Genomic DNA, 11,247 nt, shown 5'->3' on the forward strand with positions numbered 1-11,247 from the left:
GGAGCATACCTGTTGGAGAGGAGGAGAGAGGAAAGCTATTTTTTTTTTTTAATGTAGCTTGGATGGCCACAAATCTTCCAACTCCTTTTATTTCTAAGCCAATCCTGTATCAGCCCTGGAGGTTATTACTATAAAGTCCCCACAGGTTAATGTTTCCCTTTGTCTATTGTTTATTTTTAAATGACCCAGGCAGTGGCTCAGAAAGGAATGCAATTCACATAAAACATTTTCCCACATTAAACAATTAAACATGATTTGGGGTGGGAGAGAGAGAAAGAGAGCAAGAGAAGGAACCTTGAATTTTAAAGAAACTTTTATAGAAATTTGGTTGGTATTTTTCTTTGTGGCTATAAATAGAAAGTCAAGGACATGTTAAGTGCCATAGCCCAGGGCATACAGTATATGGGAGCCACTAGGGATAGGTATGGACTGATGGGGTCATGATATACTACAGTACATGATTTGTTAAAAGCCACGTTTTGATATTATTTATTCTGGGACCCTGGCTTCAAAGACTATCCATAGAGGCCATCTGCCAGCCTCTTCTTTCTCCCAGCTGTTTTCACTTTCTCTCCTTATAATTCTCACTTTTGTTATTCAAAGAGGCACTCAGTGGACTTCTCAGTTACCTCTGCAGCTCATCCATGTGGTGTTAATTAAGGTAATGATGGCTGCTGTAATAAACTCACCCCCAACTGTAAACTGTCTTGAACACAAGAGACGTGTTTTTTCTTGCTGATGTAAAGTCTAAAACAGATGTCCTGAGTGACAGAATTCCATCCTCCAAGCAGTGATGCAGAAACTGGAACAACTTTGTCTTGAGGCTTCACCATCTTCAATATGTGGCATCCAAAGTCACTGCTGGCATGAGCATTTACCCTCTGGATTAGAAAACAGCCCAGAGGAACACAGGTGAGTGCCTGGTCTGGGAATGACCCACATCATTCTTTCATATTAGTTTGGCTAGAGTTTGGTCACATGGCCAGACTTAATTGCAAAGGAGTCTAGAAGAGGTCGGATTGTTATGTGACCAGACAACTTAGCTTGGGTACTTTCTCCAGCTTTGATTCTGCGGTTCCTTTTCTTTCCATCAGTTCTTCGAAGGCACCTTTATTGCTCCTCTTCTTATGTCTATTCAGGAGGGAATACAATTGACTCTCCTTAATTTATTTGTTTCTTATTTGTTTCTTTAGTATTTATTTACTGACTAAATTGTGGTATACAACCATCACCACCATCCATCTTCATCACTTTTTTATCTTGCAAAACCAAAACTCTGTACCCATTAAACAATAGCTCCCCATTCCTCCCTCCTCCCAGCCCCTGGCAACCACCACTTTCCTTTCCATCTCTATGCACTGATCTTTTTGTATCTTAACAATCCCCAGAACATCACACTGGGCCATCACACTGATGACATCATGCTAATTGGATCTGATAAACAGGAGGCAGCAAGTGTTCCCCCCTCCACTCCAACCACCCCAAATGGGCTTTCGGTTGATGCTTCTCTTTAATCTCCAGATGAAACATAAGCTTCTGTCTATGGTCTCTCAAACCCTCTGCAGGCTGCCTCACTCTAGTTCTCTGTCCTCAACCACCATTTAGGTAATAACACTTACAAAACACTTTTGAACTGGTAGAGCAATTTCTCATACGATCATATAAATTTCATAAACATCTGAAAGACAGGCATCATTCATGACATTTAACCCATATGGAAACAGATCCAGAGAGAAAAGTGACTTTTCCTAGGTCACACAGAATATACAGGATGAAGACTTGGGCTCAAATTATACAGAATAAAGGCTTAAGCTCAAAGCCTATAACTCTTTTGAGTTTCTTAGGGCTCTCAGTTTTTTCCACCTAGACCATCTGTTGCAAATACTTATTCCTGCTGTCTTCCTTTTTCTCACTCCTCCTGCCTTTTACCTCCCCTATTGTTTCTGCTCAAAAACGTAGAGCTCCTTCATGCCCTGCCATCATCTTTAAACACAAGATTTCACTGAATGGAAGGGAGTGACCTTGGAAGGAGCATAAGCTGCATGGCTCAAACTGAAATGGTGAAAAGATTTGTTGACTGGTTATTTATTTATTTTTTACCCTAGTGGAGGAAAACTAATGTATGTGCAGAATATGAACTAAATGCATTACATAAATAAAGAGGAAGAGAGATAAATAAAAAATTAATCCACCACTCAGCTAGCAGTTTTGAGTACCAGCTAGATAAACTTTTGTTTGGAGTTGTGAACAATTTAAAGAATGAATGTGAGCCCCTGCTCTCAAGGAAACTTAGACTAGCAAGAGAGATAAGACTAAGGTCTAGACAATGATGATAAAACAGGAAAACATTTTTCCTTCAGCAGAAAGTGCAAGGTTCACAAGTTACTTCAAATCATGACTAACAAGAATATACTCAACTGGAGAGGCCGAAGGTCAAGCTAATGAAGGAAGTGAAAATTTGAACTGGTCTTTACATTCGTTAATATAATTATTAACCTGACAATCTAAACACCAGTTTACTGCTGGATATATGTTAAAGAACATACATGCAGTCCCTATCTTCAAGGAATTCATTACCTAGTAAAGAGGAAAGTCACCCCACTGATGACTACACTGTAAGGATTTACTGACAGTGGGGATAAGTGTTAGGAAGGAAAAGTACAAGGTGTATCAGAATGTAAAATAGGAAGATACAATAGGGTTTGCACTAAACGGATGGGATTTGAATATACTGAGAGAGAGAGTGGGTAGAGGGAGACATCTAGGTGGAAGGAGGGAAGCATCGAATGACACAATAGGACAGTGTAAGTTGGGTTGGAATGGAAGATAGGACAAGTGTTAGTACCAGTCTCAGGAGAGGCTCCTCGGATGTCAAGAATCTGCACTTGATTTGTTAGAAAATGAGGAAACCCATGAAGGTTAAGGTAATCAAGGAGAACACTTATGACCCAGACCAAGAACGAGGCCACGTGAGAAGGAAATACATAGCCCTCGTTTTTGTACATCAAGACATCCTGGTCCATGTGAGAGGCAAGACAACACAAGATCAGCAGCAGCAGACCAGGTGGAATCATGGTACCTTTCCATGGAAATCCTTTCTGTGGCTCATGACTGAAAGTCTTGATCTGTTTGCTCAATTCACAGTGGAAAGGCTAGAGGCAGGATCTTCAAAAGTGGATCAGGAAAGAGCTGGGAGGAATGTATTTTCATATTCATGCAAATCTACAGATGAACGGGGAGTGCTTCCCAGCACATCCCAGGGCAGTGCAAGAAACAGCCAAGAGGAACCCTCTACTGTTTGTTTTACATCTTGGACAGGACAGAAAGGAGACCTTTCTCTGGATCCCAAGAATTTTTCTTTCTTTGTCCTCCTCAAGTAGAGTGGTTTGGCTGGGCCCAGTCTGGCTCTGTTCTGCTACAATGGACACAGCAATTTTGAAGTGAGACTATTTACCAAGTGCAGAGAGGCACACCCCACCAGAGGGAACAGCACCAGGTATCCCTGTACAGTTCTTCCTGAATGTCTTCGTTAGCAAAGTTACATCTGGCACACAGACCCTACCAACCACTCTCTGCATTCCTTACCAACCCAAACCCACCAGCGGGCAGAGCAGTAAGATGGCTGGCCACCATCCAGATGGTTAACAACAGAGGCAATTATTATGCAGCCGTTAATCTTGTCAGTTACACATTAACCCAGGTGAGTAAACTGAAGCACTATCCACTTCTATTTTTCCCCTTCTCTTTCTCTGCCTTTTTTACCCTAGAAAATAAAAAAGAGACTGCATTCTACTACTTTCTCAACATTATCACTGCTTCCACTTTTCCATTTATGGAAACAATCATACCAATATGGAAATTCCTTTAACATGAGTATTGATTTTATCTTTCATTTTTTGGTGGTTTCTAATACATATGAAACTCTAGTGGGTGCACAGGAAGCTGATTTTTTTGTGTGTGTGGTATTTTTAAAAAAATTAACTTAATGGTTCCTTTCCCATCTTGAGCTCTCTAGCTGAAAGGACCATATTAATATAAAATAGCATCCTGGTTAGGGAATAAAATGATCAGTAATGCAGGCTTATTACATGTTTTGAAATCTCCTTTGAGTATGCCTGTTTATGAGTAACTATTTCCCATTCATCTTCATCTAGGTAGATGCCACCCAAAGACATTATTGTCCATTTGAAAACCAATAGGAGTTACCTTTGTGGTTAAAGTTGATTAAAGAAAAAAAAGTGAGGAACAGTTCCAGAAGCAATTAAACATAGCACTGTTCAGGGCAGAGTTTTTCTTCACTGCCTGTAGCTTTTCTTCTTCCTATGTTCATGCTCCCTTGAGTGCCCTTGACCTCTCCTTTCCCTCCTCCTTTTCCAAAAGCAGCTCTAGGAAATGACCCATGTCAGTCATTTATCCCCTTATGTGTATTAATCCAGAGAATGCTTAGTCCTGCTATGTTTACCCTGAAAGCCTTATCATTAATTGTGGAATGAAAGGAATTTCAGGTATCAAATCACAACTCAGAGTTCAAGTTATCAAGTTCTGTTCACACAGAGGTCTGAAAAAATAATTTCTTACTGAAAGGAGGGCAGTTTTTGGCAGTCTCTCTTCCCAGACTCTAGAGGTGACCAGTCTCTGCTCTCCCCCCTTTGTGGATCCACCCTCGGAAGAGAGGGTATGAGATTGGGGTGGGTGGGACCTATAGCACAGAGAGATTCCTAAAATGTTGCTTGATAAAAGTGTTTGAGACCTTCCAGTGGACCCTAGTAACTGTCAGTGAATCAGGAATGTGAAAAAGATCTGACATATACGTGACAGAAATCTGTTGATCTACCAATATTTATTAAAAATCTATTCTGTGAAAGGTCCTATGCCAGTTTTTTAAAATATTCCTTTTACACTTCCTACTCTTATAATGGGAAATGTTTCTAGTGGGTTTGAAAGAATATTGCAGCAATTTCTTTCAATTTTGAAGACACATATCATCAGTAGATCTAGAAACATTTTTCATTTTTAGGGGAATACCTAGAAGCAACTGACATAGCGTCTGACTTCTAGCTAGGAGGTCCTCAACAAATACTGTTATTATTGTTGACATTGTTACTTTTTATCACTACTAAATCATTGTGTCTGTAGACCATAATGATGTCCCAGTTGTACATGCAATTTGGGCAGCCTATTTGTTGCAGATCAAGGGTTTCTCCATTATTTTGTTTAATCATTGAAGTTCAAGGTTTTATTTACTTTTGTTTTTTTCAAATTCTGGTAAATTAATTATCTCCATCTCATTAGGGTTTTTCTCTGAGGTTTTGTCTTATTTCATTTTAAACATATTTCTCTGTTTCCTCATTTTGCTTGACTCTTTGTGTTGCTTTCTATGCTGTTAGACAAAACAGCCACCTCTCCCAGTTTTGAAGGAATGGCCTCTTGTAGGAGATGAACCTCATGGTTGTGTTGCAGAAAAAAGTATTACAGCTTGGTGTTACAGCTCAGTTGTGACAGCAACCTGGATTGGGGCGAGAGACCAAGCAGCACTCAGAGAGCTGGAGAACTCAGGTTTATTACACCAGTGTACCCAGAGCATTTAACACTCTAAGCTCTGGACCCCGTCTGGCGGTTTACACAGGCTTTTACAGGCTGCCAGTTTTACACTTGGCAACATCATATGCAAATAAAGTATAACAGAAGTTGACCAACTAGGAACAAGCTTTATAGAAATAGACCAATCAGGAGTGAGAGAAATAACCAGTCAGGAGTGAGCTCCATGCAAATGAAGTGCTACAAATGGACCAATCAGAAGTTAGGGAAGTGGACCAATCAGAAGTGAGAGCAATAACCAATCAGGAGTGAATAAAATAACCAATCAGAAGTGAGCTCAGGGAACCAATAGAATTTTATGAGTAAGTAAGCCATTTCAGACGTAAAAAGTGAGATAGAGACTCAGAGTCAGGGAACCGGATGGTGCCGGTATGAGCGTAGCAGCCTTGTTTGGAGGGCCTGCTGGTCTTTTTATGAGGCTTCCCGCCTCAGTTGAACCGTGCCCTAGCTCTTGGTTGTCTCTCAGATCTTTAAGATGGTTCTTAAATAGCCGACTATTTTATGGTTAATGGTTCCCTGTAGTTGAGGTTTGTGTCAAGTCCCGTCAGTGTCCCAAAGGGGAGAATCTCAGTCAGTGCTTAGATTCAGGCTGACTGAAATCCAGACCTTTGGGCTGCAGCTTTTAAAGTATGCACATACACACAATCCCGCGGGCTGGCAGGCGTAAGGCCCCCTGGCCACCAGAGCCAGGCGATCTGGAGGAGCCTCCTGGGGGCTCCAGACCAGTGTATGTGCTCCTTCCTGGGAGATCACGGGCGGAGGCAGAGGGAGAGCGCAAAGATGGCGCCCAGCAGCCGCTGCTCCCGCGGGCCGCTCTGCAGAACTCTGGCTGTGTGGCAAAGCGAACCTGCCCCTCAGGTGAGGCTCCAGGACTGGCAAGTGGGCGTCCCTCACTGTGTTTCAGTCCACAGTCTGTGCAGTACACTGGGGCAGAAGCCTGCCAAGAGCTGTCTCTGATCGTTACAATCCGCTGGGACCCAGGAACGCAAACCCCCCTGGCCACCAAAGTCAGGTGGTTGGGGCATCCCCTGGGCAGCAGCTGCCAAACCAGGACGCCAGACGCCATAAAAGCCCTCACCCCAACTCCGCCGCCTCTCGCCCACACCCCAGAGACCCTGGTGTGACACACAGGGAGCGTGGAGGTGGCGCCCACCTCCTGGAGCCTGGGACAAGGCAGAGGGAGAGTGTATAAACGGTGCCCTTAGGAAAAAAAAAAGGAAAAAGAAAAGAAAGTGAGTCTAAAGAAAACAAGAAAAATCCTTGTTTAAAAAAAACAATGGCGTCCGCTGACTAGAACGAAGCTGTGAAGATGGCGCCTGCAGCCAGCCGGCCTCCGAGGGGCGCCAAATTCAGCGCCTGCTCCTGAGAGCAGCGCTTCAAGATTAGAAAATGAGCCTCATTCACAGCTGTCTGGGTGCCTCCGATCAGCCGCCGACCCCCGGGGCAGGTGAGTCCACAAGCCAGCCCTCTAAGGGTGGTTTCTCAGATGGGCACATCCTTGTGGAGCTCAGGGGCGCGCGCCCCCTTGGTTTTCAAAGCTAGATGTTTTGGGGGCTTGTATCTCGGGTGCTTGTCTTCAAAGTTGGGGTGCCTTACGTGGGGTTCAAATCCTTCCCTCCTCAAGGGGAGCTCTGGGTTTTGAGTTCCCTCATGACTGTGGGTCCACCTCGCAGGTGGTAGGGTTTCTGGTGAGACTGTGTCCCAGAGTTTTCTACCCCTTGATGTAAGCCTTCTCTCCTTTGTTTGCCTGATACATAGAGTCACTCAGTTTTTAGGTGTTTTGTTTTTTTTCCCCAGAGGAAGTTGTTCCACATTTAGCTGCAAATTTAGTGTCTGGGAGGAGGTGAGCCCAGGATCCTCCTAGGTCACCATCTTGAACAGAAACCGGTGTTTCCAATATTTGTTTCATAATACTGTACAGACTTTGAACATCATTCATTTGACTTGAGAATAGTGGAGCAGGAGGATGAGAGATGCATAGAGATGATGTTCATGATTACGTTGATCTTTTCCCCTCGTTGAGGGACTGAATCCTGTATGTCACATTATTAACTTACCCTTTTGCAATAAAACTTGATGAATAACCTCAAAACATGTTTTGGTAGGCTGAGTTTCCCCACTGTCATGAAGTGTCCCTTAAGAATTCTTATATTTTGATTTTTCTGAAACATACTATTAGAAACAGGATAAATTTTTCTGGGTAGAGTCAACCTTGCATCACAGATGACACTGGCACAAGTCAGACACATTCCATTCAGAGGCATTCTACATGGCTAAAGATAGTGCAAAAGTGCAATTTTTTTCACTTATTTGCTTTTTGGTAGGAATTGTGTTATGTTGACAGATAAGTTAACTGCTGCCAAGACTGAAAAGTTCTTTAAAAAAAAAAAAAGCCAAGATCACCTGGTAAATTTATAGCATATTGGTGCTTTAATTGATGTAAACTACTGTATAGAGGGAGAATTTAATTTGGTCCAGCTGTGACTGAATTCTAGAACAGCTAAGTGGCCAGGTCCCCTCCTGCATCCAATTTTCCTGGGGGAAGATTCCTGCTTCCAGGGAAAGGCTGGATGATCTCTCTGCAAAAATCTCCCTGCTTCCATTTTTGCCGTTTCTGTGGTCCATTCTCTCTGCACAGAAGCCAGAGTGATGTTTAAGAAAGATAAAATCAATTATTTCACTCCCCTGTTTAAAACTCTCCCAGGGCTTCTCACAACACTTGAATAAAATCCAGAGTCTTAACCCTAACCCTCAGAAAGCCTCAGGACCGATTCTTTGACCTCCCCTTGGTTGTCTTCTTATGCTGTTTCCTCTTATCTGCCTTACTGTGGGCCCAGTGGCCTTCCTTTGGCTTCTGGAGTGATTAAATTTGTTCCTGCCTTGGGTCCTTGTCTCTACCTGCTCTTTCTGTTAGCGATGTTCTTGTCACTTACCTTTTCCTAGGTGGCTCCCTCTTATCAGATTTCCCTTACTCAGAGATACCTTCTTTGATTGCCTAGTTTACGTGGTAACCACTTTATCCCTCTATTTTAAATTATCTGCATTATACTTTTCACTCTAAGTTACTTTTCATGTTTCTTTATTGTCAGTCCCCTCCCCTTCCCAGAATAAAAGCTTCCTGATTATAGGGACTTTGCCTAGTTTATGAATCTCTAATTTTACTCCCTAGAACAATGCCTTGCTCATAGAAGGCCCTCTAAAAATGTTGTTAAATAAATAATGTTTGATGGAGGTAACAATACAGACCATAGAACACCATTATGAGGATTAAATGAGATAATGTCTATAAAGTACTTAAATAGACACTAATAGAAACTGGTATATAATATGCTCAATAAATGATAACTATTATTATTTTTGTTGTAATTATTATTTTGTAGTTTCTTTGCTGATTTCTGCCCCCTCCCCAATCTTTATAACTGGGAAGTTCATTTTTTGATGTAATACAGCTCCTTCTCCTACAGTTATATAATTTTCCTCTTTGTGAGTCACAAAGAGTTGTACTTTTGAAATATTAAAAAATAGCAAGTTTAGCCCTTGGCATTCTCTTAAGTTAAAAAATTCCTTCTTATTAAATTAAATAATTCTGATTCTGTTCATCTTTTCTTATATTTGGAGAAGTGACTTAAAAAATTCTTGTGTTATCCCTGCCAGAGCCTTGTGTTAGGGTTACTGAATGGAGCCACTACCACACACTAATTAGAAAATTCCTGTACAGCTCTAATTTGTCCAGACATAAAGAAAGCTGCCCACACAATTTTCCCTTGAAAATGACAACTTTGCAAAGTAGTTACACCTGCTCTTAAGGGACAGGAGTTTCTTGAATAGACACTCTCATATGCACTTAAAAAAAAAAACAAATAAATAAGGGGTCTAGTCTTAATTCAACTCTCAGTTTATGAGCTATTTTTAGAGTGCTCCCTCCACTGCACTTAGCTTCACCAGTCATAAGAAAGTCATAATAATCGAAGTTAGAATCTATGAAATTATTTCATATCCAAAGTAAGTACTATTATATTCCAAAAGGAAGTTAGAAGTGATCTGGTCTGGGTCTTTCAGCATATGCAGAAGATACCTATTTTCTGAGTTTTCTTTGTGTTTCATTTAGACCCTAAGGATGGAAAGAACTATGACTGCCTTATCTTTCGATTCTTTGTACAGGATTCCATCTGAGGGCCTTTGACTTTGATAGAAAGCACTGATTAGTTCATTAAAAAAAGAAAAAATCACATACAAATATCCTCAGTATGTCAGAGGAGTTGATGGGGACTTTTGAAACAATCTGAACAATTTATGTTATAGAATTCCAGAATAGGAAGGGAATTTGTCAGCTCACTCTGGGTGTGGCCATACTTACTCATATTTGGCTATTTTCCTAAATTCTTTCTCTAAGTGGAATGTACATTTGAAGAAAAGAGAAAAAATAAGAACATATAAAGGCATTACAAATGCCAGTTTATCCTTTTATGTTTATATTTTTCCCCCTTCACAATAAAGCCAATTTTGCTTTTTCTTTTCACTTCTCATAGAATTTTTCAAAAATTGTAAGATTAAAGTCATTTTAAGTCTGAAATCCTGTAGAGAATTCATGATTGCAGCCTGACTAGCACTGCTATTTTGTAATGGAAATTTAAACATTAGAGGTAGTGAAAGGACAATATTGATACTGTGAAGCACCAAAATCAGTGAGATTAAGGATAGAATTGAGAAAAATCACAAAAATGTCTAAGGAAAATGTCTGAGTTGCAAGAGACCAGAACTGAAATTATGAATGTGAAGAATAGCCAACAGAGGCCCAAGACACAGAAAATAATTCATAGACCAGAAAAGAAAAGAGAGAAAAAAAGAAAAGATTCAAAGATACAATAGAAGAAAACTTTACTAAAATAAAAGAAAACCTGAATTTTCAGATTAAAAGGGCTTATTGTGGTTTATGGTAGGAAAACTTAAGTAACAACTCACATTTCAAGAGATATTCTGGTGAAGTTAAGTAACATCAAAAAAGAAAAGGAAAAAAAATCTACAGTGTCTTCACACAAATAGTAACAGAAACAGGTCACTATCACACTTTTTCTCTCCCAGCTTTCATAAACCTCTATCCACAAAAAACAGCCAAACAATTCAGACAGATCTTAGATTCTTCAGGAGCATTTTGGAATGGAAGACAGTAGAACAATATCTATAGAATGTTAGGGAGGAAAGAGAGTCACTTAGCCGAGGTGCCCTTCTTGTCTGAGGCCAACACTAAAATATTCTCAGAAGTGAAATTATTCATGAACCTTTCCTGGAAATTTTCTTGAAAATGTAACTCAGCCAACCAGAATAAAAATAACAACAATAATGTAAAAAATAAAGAAACTGAATTTATAAGTGAAACAAAAGAACTGGGAATAAAAAAGCATAGCATCGATTTAGCTTTAAGAGTAAGGGCAATATTTTAAATTGTAAGTATAGAAAATCTGATATACTGATACCTGAAATAAATACAAAGTTCGATTGAGCTGGTGGTAAAGTAAGAAGAACAATCAGAGGCCTTAAGTAGAAGAATAATTCCGCAGGAGGATATGATCTCGGAACAGTGCCTGCCTTTTGCAACATTTGCTTATGCTGATCCCTGGTCGATTTTGCCTAGATTTTAATGAGCCAGAC

At 40.5% G+C, this 11,247-nt stretch overlaps 1 long non-coding RNA gene across 1 annotated transcript; it reads right to left on the bottom strand.

Moving 5' to 3' along the window:
* Positions 1-8,005: 8,005 nt before the first annotated feature.
* LOC140689736 (uncharacterized) lies at positions 8,006-10,728 on the bottom strand. The gene is made up of 2 exons (XR_012064815.1): positions 10,561-10,728; positions 8,006-8,228 (listed from the first exon to the last, which is right to left on the bottom strand). It is a non-coding gene; the product is annotated as an uncharacterized lncRNA (long non-coding RNA).
* Between the last annotated feature and the right edge of the window lie 519 nt (positions 10,729-11,247).

This window comes from Vicugna pacos, chromosome 3 (genome assembly GCF_048564905.1).
Source record: "Vicugna pacos chromosome 3, VicPac4, whole genome shotgun sequence".
NCBI lineage: Eukaryota > Metazoa > Chordata > Mammalia > Artiodactyla > Camelidae > Vicugna > Vicugna pacos.